Source organism: Pseudophryne corroboree, chromosome 4 (genome assembly GCF_028390025.1).
Source record: "Pseudophryne corroboree isolate aPseCor3 chromosome 4, aPseCor3.hap2, whole genome shotgun sequence".
Classification (NCBI taxonomy): Eukaryota; Metazoa; Chordata; class Amphibia; order Anura; family Myobatrachidae; genus Pseudophryne; species Pseudophryne corroboree.
In genome coordinates, this window is record NC_086447.1 from 19,328,010 (window position 1) to 19,343,374 (window position 15,365).

At 36.8% G+C, this 15,365-nt stretch overlaps 16 non-coding genes across 16 annotated transcripts; 6 read left to right on the top strand and 10 right to left on the bottom strand.

Annotated features, from left to right (window-relative positions):
* Positions 1–1,265: 1,265 nt before the first annotated feature.
* TRNAM-CAU (transfer RNA methionine (anticodon CAU)) lies at positions 1,266–1,337 on the top strand. The gene has a single exon. It is a non-coding gene; the product is annotated as a tRNA-Met (tRNA).
* A 2,262-nt stretch (positions 1,338–3,599) lies between these two features.
* TRNAM-CAU (transfer RNA methionine (anticodon CAU)) lies at positions 3,600–3,671 on the top strand. The gene has a single exon. It is a non-coding gene; the product is annotated as a tRNA-Met (tRNA).
* Positions 3,672–4,506: 835 nt separating this feature from the next.
* Positions 4,507–4,580, bottom strand: TRNAN-GUU (transfer RNA asparagine (anticodon GUU)). The gene has a single exon. It is a non-coding gene; the product is annotated as a tRNA-Asn (tRNA).
* Positions 4,581–5,667: 1,087 nt separating this feature from the next.
* TRNAN-GUU (transfer RNA asparagine (anticodon GUU)) lies at positions 5,668–5,741 on the bottom strand. Its single transcript has one exon. It is a non-coding gene; the product is annotated as a tRNA-Asn (tRNA).
* A 1,093-nt stretch (positions 5,742–6,834) lies between these two features.
* Positions 6,835–6,908, bottom strand: TRNAN-GUU (transfer RNA asparagine (anticodon GUU)). Its single transcript has one exon. It is a non-coding gene; the product is annotated as a tRNA-Asn (tRNA).
* Positions 6,909–8,001: 1,093 nt separating this feature from the next.
* Positions 8,002–8,075, bottom strand: TRNAN-GUU (transfer RNA asparagine (anticodon GUU)). The gene has a single exon. It is a non-coding gene; the product is annotated as a tRNA-Asn (tRNA).
* A 186-nt stretch (positions 8,076–8,261) lies between these two features.
* Positions 8,262–8,333, top strand: TRNAM-CAU (transfer RNA methionine (anticodon CAU)). Its single transcript has one exon. It is a non-coding gene; the product is annotated as a tRNA-Met (tRNA).
* Positions 8,334–9,162: 829 nt separating this feature from the next.
* On the bottom strand, positions 9,163–9,236 carry TRNAN-GUU (transfer RNA asparagine (anticodon GUU)). Its single transcript has one exon. It is a non-coding gene; the product is annotated as a tRNA-Asn (tRNA).
* Positions 9,237–9,422: 186 nt separating this feature from the next.
* Positions 9,423–9,494, top strand: TRNAM-CAU (transfer RNA methionine (anticodon CAU)). The gene has a single exon. It is a non-coding gene; the product is annotated as a tRNA-Met (tRNA).
* An 813-nt stretch (positions 9,495–10,307) lies between these two features.
* TRNAN-GUU (transfer RNA asparagine (anticodon GUU)) lies at positions 10,308–10,381 on the bottom strand. The gene has a single exon. It is a non-coding gene; the product is annotated as a tRNA-Asn (tRNA).
* Positions 10,382–10,567: 186 nt separating this feature from the next.
* Positions 10,568–10,639, top strand: TRNAM-CAU (transfer RNA methionine (anticodon CAU)). Its single transcript has one exon. It is a non-coding gene; the product is annotated as a tRNA-Met (tRNA).
* Positions 10,640–11,453: 814 nt separating this feature from the next.
* On the bottom strand, positions 11,454–11,527 carry TRNAN-GUU (transfer RNA asparagine (anticodon GUU)). The gene has a single exon. It is a non-coding gene; the product is annotated as a tRNA-Asn (tRNA).
* A 1,093-nt stretch (positions 11,528–12,620) lies between these two features.
* TRNAN-GUU (transfer RNA asparagine (anticodon GUU)) lies at positions 12,621–12,694 on the bottom strand. The gene has a single exon. It is a non-coding gene; the product is annotated as a tRNA-Asn (tRNA).
* A 186-nt stretch (positions 12,695–12,880) lies between these two features.
* Positions 12,881–12,952, top strand: TRNAM-CAU (transfer RNA methionine (anticodon CAU)). The gene has a single exon. It is a non-coding gene; the product is annotated as a tRNA-Met (tRNA).
* An 810-nt stretch (positions 12,953–13,762) lies between these two features.
* Positions 13,763–13,836, bottom strand: TRNAN-GUU (transfer RNA asparagine (anticodon GUU)). The gene has a single exon. It is a non-coding gene; the product is annotated as a tRNA-Asn (tRNA).
* Positions 13,837–14,929: 1,093 nt separating this feature from the next.
* On the bottom strand, positions 14,930–15,003 carry TRNAN-GUU (transfer RNA asparagine (anticodon GUU)). Its single transcript has one exon. It is a non-coding gene; the product is annotated as a tRNA-Asn (tRNA).
* Positions 15,004–15,365: the final 362 nt, after the last annotated feature.

Below are 15,365 nucleotides of genomic sequence, written 5' to 3' on the forward strand. Positions count from 1 at the left end.
AGTTTTGCAAGATTTTTCTTCCATTGACCAACGAAGAAACACATTGGTACTTTCACATGATGAGTGAGTACTTCAGGATCTCTGACACTAACATGAGCAGCAGAGTGGCGCAGCGGAAGCGTGCTGGCCCCATAACTCAGAGGTTGGTGGATCGAAACCATCCTCTGCTGTGTGCACTTATTTTTTTGTTAATTAAATTCTTCCAAAACTGGAATTGATATTTTGACTCTTTTATTTTTACTTAAAGTACAATAACTTTTAACATTTTAATTTGTTTTAATAGTATATTGACAGCATTGTTTTCTTTCAGAAATCCACTTAATTTTCTTTACCCTATTACTGAAATGGTAATTGACAAAAACAAGCTACATTGTCACCAGAAGAGCAATGCAAAATGTACAATTGATATTTCAAAATCATCTTTCCATCTTGAATTTCAATGATGCATTGGGGCAACGATTTTGTGAGAAACATCTTCACCCTTAAAGAAAGATTTTCTTAACTTCTTACCTGTGTGCTGATTAGATATCACCTGGTTTTCACATTAAACAGATTCCCACTTGAGAAAGCAGCAAGGATGCAGTGAGGTTTATGTTTCCTGGTGTCAACCTGTATTATTTCAGTGGACATTGTAATGAGGATGCATCTTGCTGCCTTTCCAATGAAGCAAGTTTTAATCAGTAATAGGTGAAAAACCATTCCTACAAAGGTGTTAATCAGAGACTTGGCTTTGTGGACACTTTTCAGAGAGCAAATGTGTTAGCATAAAAATAAAGCCATAAAATGGAGAGCTGATTAATCACTCAATTGGATTTCTCTGCCTGCATAATTTTTTTTCTCTGCAACCCCATGCTAAATTGTGCTTCCTGTTTTTTATAAAATGACTTAATCAAATCTGACTCTGATTGCATCAGAGAAGGCCAGGTACCCTACACTATAAGAGGTGGTTTGAAATTTTGACTTGTCTACTTAAAGATCACCAAAATTTGATCACAAGGTCAATTACGTCCCCGGGTGGGATTGAACCACCAACCTTTCGGTTAACAGCCGAATGCGCTAACTGATTTCGCCACAGAGACAGCTTGCAAAAGCATGTACTGACAAAGGCTAAAAAGCATTCATCTAGAAAGTTTCCTAGAAAAAGGTTAAAAAGGCAATAATCTGGAGAGTTTTGCAAGATTTTTCTTCCATTGACCAACGAAGAAACACATTGGTACTTTCACATGATGAGTGAGTACTTCATGATCTCTGACACTTACATGAGCAGCAGAGTGGCGCAGCGGAAGCGTGCTGGGCCCATAACCCAGAGGTCGGTGGATCGAAACCATCCTCTGCTATGTGCACTTATTTTTTTGTTAATTAAATTCTTCCAAAACTGGAATTGATATTTTGACTCTTTTATTTTTACTTAAAGTACAATAACTTTCAACATTTTAATTTGTTTTAATAGTATATTGACAGCATTGTTTTCTTTCAGAAATCCACTTAATTTTCTTTACCCTATTACTGAAATGGTAATTGACAAAAACAAGCTACATTGTCACCAGAAGAGCAATGCAAAATGTACAATTGATATTTCAAAATCATCTTTCCATCTTGAATTTCAATGATGCATTGGGGCAACGATTTTGTGAGAAACATCTTCACCCTTAAAGAAAGATTTTCTTAACTTCTTACCTGTGTGCTGATTAGATATCACCTGGTTTTCACATTAAACAGATTCCCATTTGAGAAAGCAGCAAGGATGCAGTGAGGTATATGTTTCCTGGTGTCAACCTTTATTATTTCAGTGGACATTGTAATGAGGATGCATCTTGCTGCCTTTCCAATGAAGCAAGTTTTAATCAGTAATAGGTGAAAAACCATTCCTACAAAGGTGTTAATCAGAGACTTGGCTTTGTGGACACTTTTCAGAGAGCAAATGTGTTAGCATAAAAATAAAGCCATAAAATGGAGAGCTGATTAATCACTCAATTGGATTTCTCTGCCTGCATAATTTTTTTTCTCTGCAACCCCATGCTAAATTGTGCTTCCTGTTTTTTATAAAATGACTTAATCAAATCTGACTCTGATTGCATCAGAGAAGGCCAGGTACCCTACACTATAAGAGGTGGTTTGAAATTTTGACTTGTCTACTTAAAGATCACCAAAATTTGATCACAAGGTCAATTACGTCCCCAGGTGGGATTGAACCACCAACCTTTCGATTAACAGCCGAATGCGCTAACTGATTGCGCCACAGAGACAGCTTGCAAAAGCATGTACTGACAAAGGCTAAAAAGCATTCATCTAGAAAGTTTCCTAGAAAAAGGTTAAAAAGGCAATAATCTGGAGAGTTTTGCAAGATTTTTCTTCCATTGACCAACGAAGAAACACATTGGTACTTTCACATGATGAGTGAGTACTTCAGGATCTCTGACACTAACATGAGCAGCAGAGTGGCGCAGCGGAAGCGTGCTGGCCCCATAACTCAGAGGTTGGTGGATCGAAACCATCCTCTGCTGTGTGCACTTATTTTTTTGTTAATTAAATTCTTCCAAAACTGGAATTGATATTTTGACTCTTTTATTTTTACTTAAAGTACAATAACTTTTAACATTTTAATTTGTTTTAATAGTATATTGACAGCATTGTTTTCTTTCAGAAATCCACTTAATTTTCTTTACCCTATTACTGAAATGGTAATTGACAAAAACAAGCTACATTGTCACCAGAAGAGCAATGCAAAATGTACAATTGATATTTCAAAATCATCTTTCCATCTTGAATTTCAATGATGCATTGGGGCAACGATTTTGTGAGAAACATCTTCACCCTTAAAGAAAGATTTTCTTAACTTCTTACCTGTGTGCTGATTAGATATCACCTGGTTTTCACATTAAACAGATTCCCACTTGAGAAAGCAGCAAGGATGCAGTGAGGTTTATGTTTCCTGGTGTCAACCTGTATTATTTCAGTGGACATTGTAATGAGGATGCATCTTGCTGCCTTTCCAATGAAGCAAGTTTTAATCAGTAATAGGTGAAAAACCATTCCTACAAAGGTGTTAATCAGAGACTTGGCTTTGTGGACACTTTTCAGAGAGCAAATGTGTTAGCATAAAAATAAACCCATAAAATGGAGAGCTGATTAATCACTCAATTGGATTTCTCTGCCTGCATAATTTTTTTTCTCTGCAACCCCATGCTAAATTGTGCTTCCTGTTTTTTATAAAATGACTTAATCAAATCTGACTCTGATTGCGTCAGAGAAGGCCAGGTACCCTACACTATAAGAGGTGGTTTGAAATTTTGACTTGTCTACTTAAAGATCACCAAAATTTGATCACAAGGTCAATTACGTCCCCGGGTGGGATTGAACCACCAACCTTTCGGTTAACAGCCGAATGCGCTAACTGATTTCGCCACAGAGACAGCTTGCAAAAGCATGTACTGACAAAGGCTAAAAAGCATTCATCTAGAAAGTTTCCTAGAAAAAGGTTAAAAAGGCAATAATCTGGAGAGTTTTGCAAGATTTTTCTTCCATTGACCAACGAAGAAACACATTGGTACTTTCACATGATGAGTGAGTACTTCATGATCTCTGACACTTACATGAGCAGCAGAGTGGCGCAGCGGAAGCGTGCTGGGCCCATAACCCAGAGGTCGGTGGATCGAAACCATCCTCTGCTATGTGCACTTATTTTTTTGTTAATTAAATTCTTCCAAAACTGGAATTGATATTTTGACTCTTTTATTTTTACTTAAAGTACAATAACTTTCAACATTTTAATTTGTTTTAATAGTATATTGACAGCATTGTTTTCTTTCAGAAATCCACTTAATTTTCTTTACCCTATTACTGAAATGGTAATTGACAAAAACAAGCTACATTGTCACCAGAAGAGCAATGCAAAATGTACAATTGATATTTCAAAATCATCTTTCCATCTTGAATTTCAATGATGCATTGGGGCAACGATTTTGTGAGAAACATCTTCACCCTTAAAGAAAGATTTTCTTAACTTCTTACCTGTGTGATGATTAGATATCACCTGGTTTTCACATTAAACAGATTCCCATTTGAGAAAGCAGCAAGGATGCAGTGAGGTTTATGTTTCCTGGTGTCAACCTTTATTATTTCAGTGGACATTGTAATGAGGATGCATCTTGCTGCCTTTCCAATGAAGCAAGTTTTAATCAGTAATAGGTGAAAAACCATTCCTACAAAGGTGTTAATCAGAGACTTGGCTTTGTGGACACTTTTCAGAGAGCAAATGTGTTAGCATAAAAATAAAGCCATAAAATGGAGAGCTGATTAATCACTCAATTGGATTTCTCTGCCTGCATAATTTTTTTTCTCTGCAACCCCATGCTAAATTGTGCTTCCTGTTTTTTATAAAATGACTTAATCAAATCTGACTCTGATTGCATCAGAGAAGGCCAGGTACCCTACACTATAAGAGGTGGTTTGAAATTTTGACTTGTCTACTTAAAGATCACCAAAATTTGATCACAAGGTCAATTACGTCCCCGGGTGGGATTGAACCACCAACCTTTCGGTTAACAGCCGAATGCGCTAACTGATTGCGCCACAGAGACAGCTTGCAAAAGCATGTACTGACAAAGGCTAAAAAGCATTCATCTAGAAAGTTTCCTAGAAAAAGGTTAAAAAGGCAATAATCTGGAGAGTTTTGCAAGATTTTTCTTCCATTGACCAACGAAGAAACACATTGGTACTTTCACATGATGAGTGAGTACTTCAGGATCTCTGACACTAACATGAGCAGCAGAGTGGCGCAGCGGAAGCGTGCTGGCCCCATAACTCAGAGGTTGGTGGATTGAAACCATCCTCTGCTGTGTGCACTTATTTTTTTGTTAATTAAATTCTTCCAAAACTGGAATTGATATTTTGACTCTTTTATTTTTACTTAAAGTACAATAACTTTTAACATTTTAATTTGTTTTAATAGTATATTGACAGCATTGTTTTCTTTCAGAAATCCACTTAATTTTCTTTACCCTATTACTGAAATGGTAATTGACAAAAACAAGCTACATTGTCACCAGAAGAGCAATGCAAAATGTACAATTGATATTTCAAAATCATCTTTCCATCTTGAATTTCAATGATGCATTGGGGCAACGATTTTGTGAGAAACATCTTCACCCTTAAAGAAAGATTTTCTTAACTTCTTACCTGTGTGCTGATTAGATATCACCTGGTTTTCACATTAAACAGATTCCCACTTGAGAAAGCAGCAAGGATGCAGTGAGGTTTATGTTTCCTGGTGTCAACCTGTATTATTTCAGTGGACATTGTAATGAGGATGCATCTTGCTGCCTTTCCAATGAAGCAAGTTTTAATCAGTAATAGGTGAAAAACCATTCCTACAAAGGTGTTAATCAGAGACTTGGCTTTGTGGACACTTTTCAGAGAGCAAATGTGTTAGCATAAAAATAAAGCCATAAAATGGAGAGCTGATTAATCACTCAATTGGATTTCTCTGCCTGCATAATTTTTTTTCTCTGCAACCCCATGCTAAATTGTGCTTCCTGTTTTTTATAAAATGACTTAATCAAATCTGATTGCATGAGAGAAGGCCAGGTACCCTACACTATAAGAGGTGGTTTGAAATTTTGACTTGTCTACTTAAAGATCACCAAAATTTGATCACAAGGTCAATTACGTCCCCGGGTGGGATTGAACCACCAACCTTTCGGTTAACAGCCGAATGCGCTAACCGATTGCGCCACAGAGACAGCTTGCAAAAGCTTGTACTGACAAAGGCTAAAAAGCATATATCTAGAAAGTTTTCTAGAAAAAGGTTAAAAAGGCAATAATCTGGAGAGTTTTGCAAGATTTTTCTTCCATTGACCAACGAAGAAACACATTGGTACTTTCACATGATGAGTGAGTACTTCAGGATCTCTGACACTTACATGAGCAGCAGAGTGGCGCAGCGGAAGCGTGCTGGCCCCATAACTCAGAGGTTGGTGGATTGAAACCATCCTCTGCTGTGTGCACTTATTTTTTTGTTAATTAAATTCTTCCAAAACTGGAATTGATATTTTGACTCTTTTATTTTTACTTAAAGTACAATAACTTTTAACATTTTAATTTGTTTTAATAGTATATTGACAGCATTGTTTTCTTTCAGAAATCCACTTAATTTTCTTTACCCTATTACTGAAATGGTAATTGACAAAAACAAGCTACATTGTCACCAGAAGAGCAATGCAAAATGTACAATTGATATTTCAAAATCATCTTTCCATCTTGAATTTCAATGATGCATTGGGGCAACGATTTTGTGAGAAACATCTTCACCCTTAAAGAAAGATTTTCTTAACTTCTTACCTGTGTGCTGATTAGATATCACCTGGTTTTCACATTAAACAGATTCCCACTTGAGAAAGCAGCAAGGATGCAGTGAGGTTTATGTTTCCTGGTGTCAACCTGTATTATTTCAGTGGACATTGTAATGAGGATGCATCTTGCTGCCTTTCCAATGAAGCAAGTTTTAATCAGTAATAGGTGAAAAACCATTCCTACAAAGGTGTTAATCAGAGACTTGGCTTTGTGGACACTTTTCAGAGAGCAAATGTGTTAGCATAAAAATAAAGCCATAAAATGGAGAGCTGATTAATCACTCAATTGGATTTCTCTGCCTGCATAATTTTTTTTCTCTGCAACCCCATGCTAAATTGTGCTTCCTGTTTTTTATAAAATGACTTAATCAAATCTGACTCTGATTGCATCAGAGAAGGCCAGGTACCCTACACTATAAGAGGTGGTTTGAAATTTTGACTTGTCTACTTAAAGATCACCAAAATTTGATCACAAGGTCAATTACGTCCCCGGGTGGGATTGAACCACCAACCTTTCGGTTAACAGCCGAATGCGCTAACTGATTGCGCCACAGAGACAGCTTGCAAAAGCATGTACTGACAAAGGCTAAAAAGCATTCATCTAGAAAGTTTCCTAGAAAAAGGTTAAAAAGGCAATAATCTGGAGAGTTTTGCAAGATTTTTCTTCCATTGACCAACGAAGAAACACATTGGTACTTTCACATGATGAGTGAGTACTTCAGGATCTCTGACACTAACATGAGCAGCAGAGTGGCGCAGCGGAAGCGTGCTGGCCCCATAACTCAGAGGTTGGTGGATTGAAACCATCCTCTGCTGTGTGCACTTATTTTTTTGTTAATTAAATTCTTCCAAAACTGGAATTGATATTTTGACTCTTTTATTTTTACTTAAAGTACAATAACTTTTAACATTTTAATTTGTTTTAATAGTATATTGACAGCATTGTTTTCTTTCAGAAATCCACTTAATTTTCTTTACCCTATTACTGAAATGGTAATTGACAAAAACAAGCTACATTGTCACCAGAAGAGCAATGCAAAATGTACAATTGATATTTCAAAATCATCTTTCCATCTTGAATTTCAATGATGCATTGGGGCAACGATTTTGTGAGAAACATCTTCACCCTTAAAGAAAGATTTTCTTAACTTCTTACCTGTGTGCTGATTAGATATCACCTGGTTTTCACATTAAACAGATTCCCACTTGAGAAAGCAGCAAGGATGCAGTGAGGTTTATGTTTCCTGGTGTCAACCTGTATTATTTCAGTGGACATTGTAATGAGGATGCATCTTGCTGCCTTTCCAATGAAGCAAGTTTTAATCAGTAATAGGTGAAAAACCATTCCTACAAAGGTGTTAATCAGAGACTTGGCTTTGTGGACACTTTTCAGAGAGCAAATGTGTTAGCATAAAAATAAAGCCATAAAATGGAGAGCTGATTAATCACTCAATTGGATTTCTCTGCCTGCATAATTTTTTTTCTCTGCAACCCCATGCTAAATTGTGCTTCCTGTTTTTTATAAAATGACTTAATCAAATCTGACTCTGATTGCATGAGAGAAGGCCAGGTACCCTACACTATAAGAGGTGGTTTGAAATTTTGACTTGTCTACTTAAAGATCACCAAAATTTGATCACAAGGTCAATTACGTCCCCGGGTGGGATTGAACCACCAACCTTTCGGTTAACAGCCGAATGCGCTAACCGATTGCGCCACAGAGACAGCTTGCAAAAGCCTGTACTGACAAAGGCTAAAAAGCATATATCTAGAAAGTTTCCTAGAAAAAGGTTAAAAAGGCAATAATCTGGAGAGTTTTGCAAGATTTTTCTTCCATTGACCAACGAAGAAACACATTGGTACTTTCACATGATGAGTGAGTACTTCAGGATCTCTGACACTTACATGAGCAGCAGAGTGGCGCAGCGGAAGCGTGCTGGGCCCATAACCCAGAGGTCGGTGGATCGAAACCATCCTCTGCTATGTGCACTTATTTTTTTGTTAATTAAATTCTTCCAAAACTGGAATTGATATTTTGACTCTTTTATTTTTACTTAAAGTACAATAACTTTTAACATTTTAATTTGTTTTAATAGTATATTGACAGCATTGTTTTCTTTCAGAAATCCACTTAATTTTCTTTACCCTATTACTGAAATGGTAATTGATAAAAACAAGCTACATTGTCACCAGAAGAGCAATGCAAAATGTACAATTGATATTTCAAAATCATCTTTCCATCTTGAATTTCAATGATGCATTGGGGCAACGATTTTGTGAGAAACATCTTCACCCTTAAAGAAAGATTTTCTTAACTTCTTACCTGTGTGCTGATTAGATATCACCTGGTTTTCACATTAAACAGATTCCCACTTGAGAAAGCAGCAAGGATGCAGTGAGGTTTATGTTTCCTGGTGTCAACCTGTATTATTTCAGTGGACATTGTAATGAGGATGCATCTTGCTGCCTTTCCAATGAAGCAAGTTTTAATCAGTAATAGGTGAAAAACCATTCCTACAAAGGTGTTAATCAGAGACTTGGCTTTGTGGACACTTTTCAGAGAGCAAATGTGTTAGCATAAAAATAAAGCCATAAAATGGAGAGCTGATTAATCACTCAATTGGATTTCTCTGCCTGCATAATTTTTTTTCTCTGCAACCCCATGCTAAATTGTGCTTCCTGTTTTTTATAAAATGACTTAATCAAATCTGACTGCATCAGAGAAGGCCAGGTACCCTACACTATAAGAGGTGGTTTGAAATTTTGACTTGTCTACTTAAAGATCACCAAAATTTGATCACAAGGTCAATTACGTCCCCGGGTGGGATTGAACCACCAACCTTTTGGTTAACAGCCGAATGCGCTAACCGATTGCGCCACAGAGACAGCTTGCAAGAGCATGTACTGACAAAGGCTAAAAAGCATTCATCTAGAAAGTTTCCTAGAAAAAGGTTAAAAAGGCAATAATCTGGAGAGTTTTGCAAGATTTTTCTTCCATTGACCAACGAAGAAACACATTGGTACTTTCACATGATGAGTGAGTACTTCAGGATCTCTGACACTTACATGAGCAGCAGAGTGGCGCAGCGGAAGCGTGCTGGGCCCATAACCCAGAGGTCGGTGGATCGAAACCATCCTCTGCTATGTGCACTTATTTTTTTGTTAATTAAATTCTTCCAAAACTGGAATTGATATTTTGACTCTTTTATTTTTACTTAAAGTACAATAACTTTTAACATTTTAATTTGTTTTAATAGTATATTGACAGCATTGTTTTCTTTCAGAAATCCACTTAATTTTCTTTACCCTATTACTGAAATGGTAATTGACAAAAACAAGCTACATTGTCACCAGAAGAGCAAAGCAAAATGTACAATTGATATTTCAAAATCATCTTTCCATCTTGAATTTCAATGATGCATTGGGGCAACGATTTTGTGAGAAACATCTTCACCCTTAAAGAAAGATTTTCTTAACTTCTTACCTGTGTGCTGATTAGATATCACCTGGTTTTCACATTAAACAGATTTCCACTTGAGAAAGCAGCAAGGATGCAGTGAGGTTTATGTTTCCTGGTGTCAACCTGTATTATTTCAGTGGACATTGTAATGAGGATGCATCTTGCTGCCTTTCCAATGAAGCAAGTTTTAATCAGTAATAGGTGAAAAACCATTCCTACAAAGGTGTTAATCAGAGACTTGGCTTTGTGGACACTTTTCAGAGAGCAAATGTGTTAGCATAAAAATAAAGCCATAAAATGGAGAGCTGATTAATCACTCAATTTTTTTTCTCTGCAACCCCATGCTAAATTGTGCTTCCTGTTTTTTATAAAATGACTTAATCAAATCTGACTCTGATTGCATCAGAGAAGGCCAGGTACCCTACACTATAAGAGGTGGTTTGAAATTTTGACTTGTCTACTTAAAGATCACCAAAATTTGATCACAAGGTCAATTACGTCCCCGGGTGGGATTGAACCACCAACCTTTTGGTTAACAGCCAAATGCGCTAACCAATTGCGCCACAGAGACAGCTTGCAAAAGCATGTACTGACAAAGGCTAAAAAGCATTCATCTAGAAAGTTTCCTAGAAAAAGGTTAAAAAGGCAATAATCTGGAGAGTTTTGCAAGATTTTTCTTCCATTGACCAACGAAGAAACACATTGGTACTTTCCCATGATGAGTGAGTACTTCAGGATCTCTGACACTTACATGAGCAGCAGAGTGGCGCAGCGGAAGCGTGCTGGGCCCATAACCCAGAGGTCGGTGGATCGAAACCATCCTCTGCTATGTGCACTTATTTTTTTGTTAATTAAATTCTTCCAAAACTGGAATTGATATTTTGACTCTTTTATTTTTATTTTAAGTACAATAACTTTTAACATTTTAATTTGTTTTAATAGTATATTGACAGCATTGTTTTCTTTCAGAAATCCACTTAATTTTCTTTACCCTATTACTGAAATGGTAATTGACAAAAACAAGCTACATTGTCACCAGAAGAGCAATGCAAAATGTACAATTGATATTTCAAAATCATCTTTCCATCTTGAATTTCAATGATGCATTGGGGCAACGATTTTGTGAGAAACATCTTCACCCTTAAAGAAAGATTTTCTTAACTTCTTACCTGTGTGCTGATTAGATATCACCTGGTTTTCACATTAAACAGATTCCCACTTGAGAAAGCAGCAAGGATGCAGTGAGGTTTATGTTTCCTGGTGTCAACCTGTATTATTTCAGTGGACATTGTAATGAGGATGCATCTTGCTGCCTTTCCAATGAAGCAAGTTTTAATCAGTAATAGGTGAAAAACCATTCCTACAAAGGTGTTAATCAGAGACTTGGCTTTGTGGACACTTTTCAGAGAGCAAATGTGTTAGCATAAAAATAAAGCCATAAAATGGAGAGCTGATTAATCACTCAATTTTTTTTCTCTGCAACCCCATGCTAAATTGTGCTTCCTGTTTTTTTATAAAATGACTTAATCAAATCTGACTCTGATTGCATCAGAGAAGGCCAGGTACCCTACACTATAAGAGGTGGTTTGAAATTTTGACTTGTCTACTTAAAGATCACCAAAATTTGATCACAAGGTCAATTACGTCCCCGGGTGGGATTGAACCACCAACCTTTCGGTTAACAGCCGAATGCGCTAACCGATTGCGCCACAGAGACAGCTTGCAAAAGCATGTACTGACAAAGGCTAAAAAGCATTCATCTAGAAAGTTTCCTAGAAAAAGGTTAAAAAGGCAATAATCTGGAGAGTTTTGCAAGATTTTTCTTTCATTGACCAACGAAGAAACACATTGGTACTTTCACATGATGAGTGAGTACTTCAGGATTTCTGACACTTACATGAGCAGCAGAGTGGCGCAGCGGAAGCGTGCTGGGCCCATAACCCAGAGGTCGGTGGATCGAAACCATCCTCTGATATGTGCACTTATTTTTTTGTTAATTAAATTCATCCAAAACTGGAATTGATATTTTGACTCTTTTATTTTTACTTAAAGTACAATAACTTTTAACATTTTAATTTGTTTTAATAGTATATTGACAGCATTGTTTTCTTTCAGAAATCCACTTAATTTTCTTTACCCTATTACTGAAATGGTAATTGACAAAAACAAGCTACATTGTCACCAGAAGAGCAATGCAAAATGTACAATTGATATTTCAAAATCATCTTTCCATCTTGAATTTCAATGATGCATTGGGGCAACGATTTTGTGAGAAACATCTTCACCCTTAAAGAAAGATTTTCTTAACTTCTTACCTGTGTGCTGATTAGATATCACCTGGTTTTCACATTAAACAGATTCCCACTTGAGAAAGCAGCAAGGATGCAGTGAGGTTTATGTTTCCTGGTGTCAACCTGTATTATTTCAGTGGACATTGTAATGAGGATGCATCTTGCTGCCTTTCCAATGAAGCAAGTTTTAATCAGTAATAGGTGAAAAACCATTCCTACAAAGGTGTTAATCAGAGACTTGGCTTTGTGGACACTTTTCAGAGAGCAAATGTGTTAGCATAAAAATAAAGCCATAAAATGGAGAGCTGATTAATCACTCAATTGGATTTCTCTGCCTGCATAATTTTTTTTCTCTGCAACCCCATGCTAAATTGTGCTTCCTGTTTTTTATAAAATGACTTAATCAAATCTGACTCTGATTGCATCAGAGAAGGCCAGGTACCCTACACTATAAGAGGTGGTTTGAAATTTTGACTTGTCTACTTAAAGATCACCAAAATTTGATCACAAGGTCAATTACGTCCCCGGGTGGGATTGAACCACCAACCTTTTGGTTAACAGCCGAATGCGCTAACCGATTGCGCCACAGAGACAGCTTGCAAAAGCATGTACTGACAAAGGCTAAAAAGCATTCATCTAGAAAGTTTCCTAGAAAAAGGTTAAAAAGGCAATAATCTGGAGAGTTTTGCAAGATTTTTCTTCCATTGACCAACGAAGAAACACATTGGTACTTTCACATGATGAGTGAGTACTTCAGGATCTCTGACACTTACATGAGCAGCAGAGTGGCGCAGCGGAAGCGTGCTGGGCCCATAACCCAGAGGTCGGTGGATCGAAACCATCCTCTGCTATGTGCACTTATTTTTTTGTTAATTAAATTCTTCCAAAACTGGAATTGATATTTTGACTCTTTTATTTTTACTTAAAGTACAATAACTTTTAACATTTTAATTTGTTTTAATAGTATATTGAAAGCATTGTTTTCTTTCAGAAATCCACTTAATTTTCTTTACCCTATTACTGAAATGGTAATTGACAAAAACAAGCTACATTGTCACCAGAAGAGCAATGCAAAATGTACAATTGATATTTCAAAATCATCTTTCCATCTTGAATTTCAATGATGCATTGGGGCAACGATTTTGTGAGAAACATCTTCACCCTTAAAGAAAGATTTTCTTAACTTCTTACCTGTGTGCTGATTAGATATCACCTGGTTTTCACATTAGATTCCCACTTGAGAAAGCAGCAAGGATGCAGTGAGGTTTATGTTTCCTGGTGTCAACCTGTATTATTTCAGTGGACATTGTAATGAGGATGCATCTTGCTGCCTTTCCAATGAAGCAAGTTTTAATCAGTAATAGGTGAAAAACCATTCCTACAAAGGTGTTAATCAGAGACTTGGCTTTGTGGACACTTTTCAGAGAGCAAATGTGTTAGCATAAAAATAAAGCCATAAAATGGAGAGCTGATTAATCACTCAATTTTTTTTTCTCTGCAACCCCATGCTAAATTGTGCTTCCTGTTTTTTATAAAATGACTTAATCAAATCTGACTCTGATTGCATCAGAGAAGGCCAGGTACCCTACACTATAAGAGGTGGTTTGAAATTTTGACTTGTCTACTTAAAGATCACCAAAATTTGATCACAAGGTCAATTACGTCCCCGGGTGGGATTGAACCACCAACCTTTCGGTTAACAGCCGAATGCGCTAACCGATTGCGCCACAGAGACAGCTTGCAAAAGCATGTACTGACAAAGGCTAAAAAGCATTCATCTAGAAAGTTTCCTAGAAAAAGGTTAAAAAGGCAATAATCTGGAGAGTTTTGCAAGATTTTTCTTCCATTGACCAACGAAGAAACACATTGGTACTTTCACATGATGAGTGAGTACTTCAGGATCTCTGACACTTACATGAGCAGCAGAGTGGCGCAGCGGAAGCGTGCTGGGCCCATAACCCAGCGGTCGGTGGATCGAAACCATCCTCTGCTATGTGCACTTATTTTTTTGTTAATTAAATTCTTCCAAAACTGGAATTGATATTTTGACTCTTTTATTTTTACTTAAAGTACAATAACTTTTAACATTTTAATTTGTTTTAATAGTATATTGACAGCATTGTTTTCTTTCAGAAATCCACTTAATTTTCTTTACCCTATTACTGAAATGGTAATTGACAAAAGCAAGCTACATTGTCACCAGAAGAGCAATGCAAAATGTACAATTGATATTTCAAAATCATCTTTCCATCTTGAATTTCAATGATGCATTGGGGCAACGATTTTGTGAGAAACATCTTCACCCTTAAAGAAAGATTTTCTTAACTTCTTACCTGTGTGCTGATTAGATATCACCTGGTTTTCACATTAAACAGATTCCCACTTGAGAAAGCAGCAAGGATGCAGTGAGGTTTATGTTTCCTGGTGTCAACCTGTATTATTTCAGTGGACATTGTAATGAGGATGCATCTTGCTGCCTTTCCAATGAAGCAAGTTTTAATCAGTAATAGGTGAAAAACCATTCCTACAAAGGTGTTAATCAGAGACTTGGCTTTGTGGACACTTTTCAGAGAGCAAATGTGTTAGCATAAAAATAAAGCCATAAAATGGAGAGCTGATTAATCACTCAATTGGATTTCTCTGCCTGCATAATTTTTTTTCTCTGCAACCCCATGCTAAATTGTGCTTCCTGTTTTTTATAAAATGACTTAATCAAATCTGACTCTGATTGCATCAGAGAAGGCCAGGTACCCTACACTATAAGAGGTGGTTTGAAATTTTGACTTGTCTACTTAAAGATCACCAAAATTTGATCACAAGGTCAATTACGTCCCCGGGTGGGATTGAACCACCAACCTTTCGGTTAACAGCCGAATGCGCTAACCGATTGCGCCACAGAGACAGCTTGCAAAAGCATGTACTGACAAAGGCTAAAAAGCATTCATCTAGAAAGTTTCCTAGAAAAAGGTTAAAAAGGCAATAATCTGGAGAGTTTTGCAAGATTTTTCTTCCATTGACCAACGAAGAAACACATTGGTACTTTCACATGATGAGTGAGTACTTCAGGATCTCTGACACTTACATGAGCAGCAGAGTGGCGCAGCGGAAGCGTGCTGGGCCCATAACCCAGAGGTTGGTGGATCGAAACCATCCTCTGCTATGTGCACTTATTTTTTTGTTAATTAAATTCTTCCAAAACTGGAATTGATATTTTGACTCTTTTATTTTTACTTAAAGTACAATAACTTTTAACATTTTAATTTG